Genomic DNA, 7,171 nt, shown 5'->3' on the forward strand with positions numbered 1-7,171 from the left:
GTTGGCCAGGCTGGTCTCGAGCTCCTGACCTCGTGATCCACCCACCTTGGCCTCCCAAAGTGCTGGGATTATAGGTGTGAGCCACCGTGCCCGGCCTGTAGCTATATTTTCATTGCTATGTAATATTGCATTTCACAAATATGCCACAATTATCCTTTCTACCATCAATGGCTATTTGAGTTGTTTTCAATTATTTTATATTATGAACAATGTAGCTATTAACATCCTTGTAAATGTCTTTAGTGTGAAGGTTTTTTCTAAATGGGCCATTATTTTTCTGGCTGAGTTTTTTTGTTCTTTCAGTCTGTCTTCTACTTGATTAATGTTGGTATTTAGGAAAACTAGAATCTTTTTTTTTTTTTTTTTTTTTTGGTGGAAACAGGGTCTCACTATGTTGACCAGGCTAGTCTTAAGCTACTAGCCTCAAATGATCCTCCCACCTTGGCCTCCCAAAATGCCAGGATTACAGGTATGAGCCACCACACCTGGCCTAGTAAACTAGATTTGAACATTTATCTTGTGTCCAATTTGAGTACAATTTACTTGGGCTTTTCATCATAAACAATAATATCATCTATAAAGCATAATTATTTTGGCTACTCCCTTTTAATAATTACACATTTCAGAATCATAGACCATTGTTAAATTAATATGGTGATATGAAGCATTCCAGTGTCGTTCCTAACTGGGGGGACTGTGCTGGAGTTTGACTATGCTGTAACTATGTTGGCTGTTAAATGTTGGCTTTGAGATATAATATTTGTGTTGTATTAAGGAAAGCTTCTACTTCTAGGTACAGTGTTGAATTTTGTGAAATACTTTTTTTAGCTTGAACTGTTGGGGTGAGAATCATGCTAATATATGTTTTCATAGTCTCTCATATTAAATAAGCCAATCATTAATACAGTATGGACACTTTCTTATTTTTCTCAAGATCAAAAATGGTCACAAATATGACTTCAGGTCTTAGTCATCCTCCAAGATCTTTCTCCCTGAGTCTCTTTTCATTTGTAGCTGAGACAATTGACTTGGCCAAGCTGACAGTGGCTGTTGACAGACAGGTTAAAGCCGGGTGACCTCCCTTATACTGATGATGGCCTCCTACAGACCAAGCATGGTAGACTAGGAGGGAGAGTATTAAAGTATTTCCGGGATGCAGTGGCTCACACCTGTAATTCCAGCACTTTGGGAGGACGAGGTGGACAGATTATGAGGTCAGGAGTTCGAGACCAGCCTGGTCAATACGGTGAAACCCCGTCTCTACTAAAAATACAAACATTAGCCGGGCATGGTGGTGGGCATCTGTAATCCTAGGTACTCAGGAAGCTGAGGCAGGAGAATTGCTTGAAGCCGGGAGGCGGAGGTTGCAGTGAGCCAAGATCGCACCATTGCACTCCAACTCTGGGCTACAGAGCAAGACTCCGTCTCAGAAAAAAACAAAACAAAGCAAAACAAAAAAATCCCTAATCCCAGTCATTTCCCTGTGATTAGGATTATGAAATGAAAAGCTGCAGCTGGAGTCAGGCATGGGAACAGATGCCTGGCAGAGTCAGAGTTGATGCAGAGTGAGCGGGTAGAGATAGTGAGGTCTGCAGTTAAAATCCCTGGCCAGGGTCCTGGTCCCATCCCAGTGGGCTTCCTGCCTGCCAGCCTGGGGGAGTGGTGCAGGATGACCCCGACCAGGTAAGAGCCACACGTCTGTTTTCCTTCGGGCGTCTGTAGATTCAGGGTGGTGCAGCAACCAGAGCTGATGTGTGCGAGTGTGTGTGTCCATGTGTGCTGCAGCACGCAGAGGGGCGTGACAGGAAGACCGGGGGCTGCAGTCTGGAGGTGTCCAACTGTCCTCTGACAGCATCTCTCCTAGTTTTCTCTCCCAGCCTGTTTCCACACACTTTTCTCTCATTACCTTCTCCTCTCCCCTACCCCCATCCATTTCTTCTTCTGATAGGTATTTTATTTCCAAATTTCCAGGCTCATTCAGAATTGAAGTATAAGTCCAACGCTGCTGGTGGTGATGGATGGCATTTTGGGGAAGAGAAAAGAGGGAAGGGGGCCAGGGGCCAGGAGGCCTGGGCATCGGACGTAAGCAGGGCTCAGTCAGGAAGTCTGGGCACAGCTCCCGGCCCTGCTGGTGGCTGCCTTTCTCACAGGGCCTGGGGCAGGACCGGCCATACTGAGTGGACGAACCAAATCCTTTGGAGAGGACTTTGATTCTCTTAGCAAGCCGTGGCCCCTCTCTCTCTTGGGCATTGCTATCTGATAGGGATTTTTTCTTTTCTTTAATCACCTGGCATTTGGTCCACACTTTTTGTGTGGTGGGCACCTCTTAGAGGCCAGGGACACAGGAAGGACCAGACACGGTGCTGCTCGCAAGAAGTCTCTGTGAAGTGAGAGACACACGGGCTTAGATGTGTACAACTGCAGACAGGTGCTCTGACAGAAGCAGGTGCTCTGACAGGTGAGGGCTGTGGGGGGAGTGGGGGAAGGCTTCCTGAGGAGGTGACATGTGAGCTGAGTGTGGAAGGTCTAGGAGGAGACAGCCAAGTCGGGATGGGGATGTCAGTCTGCTCCGACTGCCATAACAAAACACCATAGACTGGGTGGCTTAAAAACAGGAAATTATTTCTATGGTTCTGGAGGCCGATGTCTGAGGTCACATGCCAGCTCGGTGGAGCGCTGGTGAGGACTCCCCTCCTGGCCGGCAGACAGCTGCCTTCTCATTATATCCTCACATGATGAGGAGAGTGCGCAGGGAGAGAGCTCTCTGGGGTCTCTTCTCGTCAGGATGCTAATCCCATCGTGGGGGCCCCACTGTCATGACCTCCTCTAACCCTAATCACCTCCCAAAGGCCCCGCTTCCTAATACTATCCCACAGAGGGGTTAGGGCACCAACATATGAATTTGGAGGGGGCCCCAGTTCAGTCCATAGCAGGATGTGTGTGTGTGGAGTGAAGCAGGTATTTCAGGCTGAAGGAATGCCTGGGCCAAGGCAAGGAGACAGGACTCAGTGTCACCAGTCAGGGAACTAGAAGCAACTCAATATGGTGAGGAAGCAGGGCAGGCTCTCGGGGCTGGGATGAGAGATGAGCCCACGTGCCATGCAAAGGCTTTGGAGTTTTAACTCGAGGCCCTGCGCTTCCCCAAACTGACCGGGCCTCAACATCACCTGGGAAGCTTGGAAGGAAACAGGTTCCTGGGCCTTGCTCCAACCTAAGGAATCAAAATCTGCACAGGTGAGGCCTCAGAATCAGCCTTCCCAGCAGCGCTGTGGGGAGTACAGGGGAGCCGCGGGAGGGTTTTGGGAGAGAGGAAGCAGCTGCGTGGTAGACCCGGCACGTGCCCTCACTCCTCTGCTGGAGGAAGTGATGAGGGCAGACCTGGGGCTGGGAATGGGGTCCTCAGCAGTTGCTGCTCAGATCAGTTGCCTCCTTGGACCATGTTCCTGTGAGCAAGACAGGAACCACTAGGAAATGCAGGTTTCCATTTGGACAAACTCCTTTAGGCTGGACAGTCGAGGGATGCTAGAAGTGTGCCCCCACCCCATTCCTGCCCCACTCTGCTCTAATGGTGTGAGCTGGAAGAACCATCTCCCTCACTTTTCCCTTCATCCTAAGTGAAACCTAGTTTCTGCAGCGCACGTGGCGCCGAATTTCCAACCTTCAGAGCAGGTTGGAAAGTTGGGAGGAAGGGTGAGGCTTGTATTTTCACTCAGAGTAAGTCAAAGGGGCTTCTTGGGATGGTCCATTTCCCTAGTTGTTCAGCAGAGGAAGGGGCTTTGTGATCACTGTTTACATTTTGTTTTCCTCTTAGACTTCCCTCCAGAAGATAATGGAAGTGTCTGATGCATAAGGAAATAAATAAGATTGTTATGTGCCAGGCTCAAGGGCTAAGGTGTTGGTCAAGACCACACCCGAGGGGCTGCCAGTCACAGGGTGGGGTCCAAGCTCCTCACCCAGACCCAACCTCCCCTGCCCTGCAACCTCATCCTTCCCCTGCCTTTCCTGGGTAAAGTTTACACTTAGTAACACTGAAACTAGGCAGTTTCACACCTCTGAGCCTGCGTTTATGCTCATCTCTTTACCTGAAATGCCTTCTCTCACCCCTCCCCCTCTGTCTGGCTAATTCCTGCTCATTCTCCAAGACCCAGTTCTCCGTGGTACCCCTTCTCACCCAACACACATTCCTCAATCTAGCCTTTTCTGTGAGCATCCTACACTACCTTATGCTGACCTGGATGGGCGCACGTATACAGAAAGTGTGTGTGCCTGCCCTTCCCCAACTCGACCAGAAATTCCTCAAAAGTAGGGTCTGCGGTGCTAAATTTTGTCTCTGCAGTCTCTGACATTTCATAGGAGCTCAACAAATATCTGCTAAACCAAACAGAATCCAGATGAACAAGAATGCCCTCGACATGTAGATGTAATTCAACAGCATTCTAAGGATGTGCCCATGGGTATCTTTAGGACAGGTGGCTTTTAAGGCCTTGGTATAGATGTGACGCCCCACTCCCCTGGGCGGGGTTGGGGGGGGGGCGTGCGCGGAAAAAAGCTTTAACCCAAATAAACTGAAAGTGATGATTTGCATCTCAAAAGATTAGGGGGAGGCAGGTTTTCTTTAAACATTAAACCTTTGCTGGAACTTTCAGAAACTTGCCTTATAGATCATTAACTTCTGTGGGGGGGGTGGTGGGAGCAGGAGCCGTGGAGTCTGAATTCAGAGGTGCCTCTATAAAGAGGAAGCAAGGCAGAAAATCTTGGAACCAGACAGAGCTGGGGTTCAGATTCTAGCTATACTAGCTGTGTGGCCTTAGGCAAGCTACTTAACTTCTCTGCATTTCGTTAAGTGGCGATACACTATACCTATTTTGCGTGGTTGTTGTAAAGATGTAAAGGATCCTACGTGGGGTACCTTAGCTCATAGGATGCCCCCAATAATAGTAACAGTGTTGCTGCTGTCAGGCTTAACACTGGGCATGCAGGAGAGGAAGGAGTCTTGAGGGGCTTTTAACTTAGATGGCTGGAATAAGAAAGCCAGGAAGGGCCAAGCTACTGTGCCAGCACATTTTCAGTATCACAGCACTTCATGATTTTTTTTCACAAATCTTTTGATTTTTTTTTTAAACTAAATCTTTCCATGTTGAACAGGCAGATGCTGTGCAGTGTATTGGCATGAGGGCCTGGACTCTAGGAGACTGGACTGCCACTTACCCAGCTGTGGATCCTGGGGCGTTCACTTACACTCAGTGTCTACAGAAAGGAGACAATAGCCGGTGCCCACTTCTTAAGGCTGAAATATGAGATAACGAATTTAAACTGCTTAGCCAATGTCTGGTGCCCAGTATGCCCTCTGCAAACAGTGCAGGCACCACTCTATGAAGCAATCAATACTAAGAAGCAAAAGCAGCCAATGCTTTGTTAGAGGAACTTCTTGTTCTGGGAACATGGTGAGTTTTGGGGAGGGAAGAGGTCACCCAGGACCCTGGAGACCGCCTGTCACCAGAGCTGTGTAACTGCTACAGGAGAGGGGTCTCAATCCGACCACAAGGGAGGGTTCTTGGATCTCTCACAAGAAAGAATTCAGGGCAAGGCTGGGCACAGTGGCTTATGCCTGTAATCCCAGAACTGTGAGAGGCCAAGGCAGGTGGATCACTTGAGGTCAGGAGTTCGAGATCAGCCTGGCCAACATGGTAAAACCCCATCTCTACTAAAAATACAAAAATTAGCTGGGTGTGGTGGTGCATGTCTGTAGTCCCAGCTACTCAGGAGGCTGAGGGGGGAGAATCGATCGCCCCACTGCACTCCAGCCTGGGCAACAGAGCAAGACTCTGTCTCAAAAAAAAAAAAAAAAAAAAAAAAAAAAAAAGGCAAGGTGAGTTCACAGTGCAAAGCAAAAGCAAGTTTAGTAAGAAAGTAAAGTGGTGAAAGTACAGCTACTCCATAGACAGAGGAGGGAGTTCTAGAAAGTAAGAGGAGGAACGCGTCCACCCTAGGTGCAATACTTAATACTTACATAGGATAAAAAAAGATCATGGGGAGATGTGCTCTGCTACAAAGGTTTGTGATAAAGGATTAATTTTCTAAATTACTATATTTTGCAATAATCGATATTATTAACTTTAAAGCATAATTAGGAATGAGTCTGTTCTCAAGATTATCAGGACACTCCTAAGTCTAGGTCGTTTAGTAAACGTTAATTTGTCCTCTTAACCGTAAATATCTAGAAGCTGTGAATAGCTAACTCACTGGGAATGCGGCCCAGCAAGTCCCAGCCTCATTTCCTCACCCTCACACAAGATGGAGTCGCTCTGGTTCGAAGCCTCTGACACAACCTTGGGCCTGTACTGTGACCCAGAGGGTTTGCACTGGATAATCTCTCAAGCTCCTAAATTGCCAAGAGGCCAATCCACTCACAGTTCCCCAGGCTCCGCTCTCCTGTTGCCCTGCCAGACGCCCCTTTCCCCACCTTGTGACAGTAACCCCCTCCTTACTCAAGAGGCAGCCCCTCTAGAAAACGTCCTTCCCCTCCTCGCCTGCACGGGTACATTGCGCGGCCCTTACTGTTGCTGTGTCTGTCCTGCCATCCGGAGGTGCACAACTACCCCATGCTTGACAGCGAAGCCTGTCGGCTGAAGGAAAGACGAACGGGCACTTTCTCTTTGTAGAGATTTCCGGAATCTCCTGAGGCCACTTTTATTGCTTCCCGTCTGTGAAAAACTAGGCTTGGAAATAGGTGAGGCTCGGTCACCCCCTCTGGGTGGAAGGAGAAAGTAAGCTCTGTTGGTTTGGGCCGCGGCTGCAGGGAGTGTCTCTGGCTGCGGCCCCTGGCTGCGACCCCCGCCCTGCCCTGCGCTGCGGAAAGTGGTCTGCTCGGGAGTCCCCAGGACCCTGAGAACCGGTCCCCACCCAAGGCGGCGGCGGGCAATGCCGGCACCGGGGCAGATGGGATGCGCGGACCGTGTTCCCTCCGGGTTTCCCTCACGCCTCTGGAGAGCGGGAACCATCGACCTTGGTCTCGGAGGAAACGGCCCCACGGAGCGATGGACGGCCCCACAGAGAGGGCGGCCGGCTCCTCCGGAAAACTTGTCCACACAAAAGGCATTCCTCAGCTTCCACCCCGAAAGGCGAGCCCTGGGTGTAGGGTTACCAGCGGCGCGCGGAGCCCGGCGAGAAT

Source organism: Mandrillus leucophaeus, unplaced genomic scaffold (assembly GCF_000951045.1).
Source record: "Mandrillus leucophaeus isolate KB7577 unplaced genomic scaffold, Mleu.le_1.0 Scaffold691, whole genome shotgun sequence".
Lineage (NCBI taxonomy): Eukaryota > Metazoa > Chordata > Mammalia > Primates > Cercopithecidae > Mandrillus > Mandrillus leucophaeus.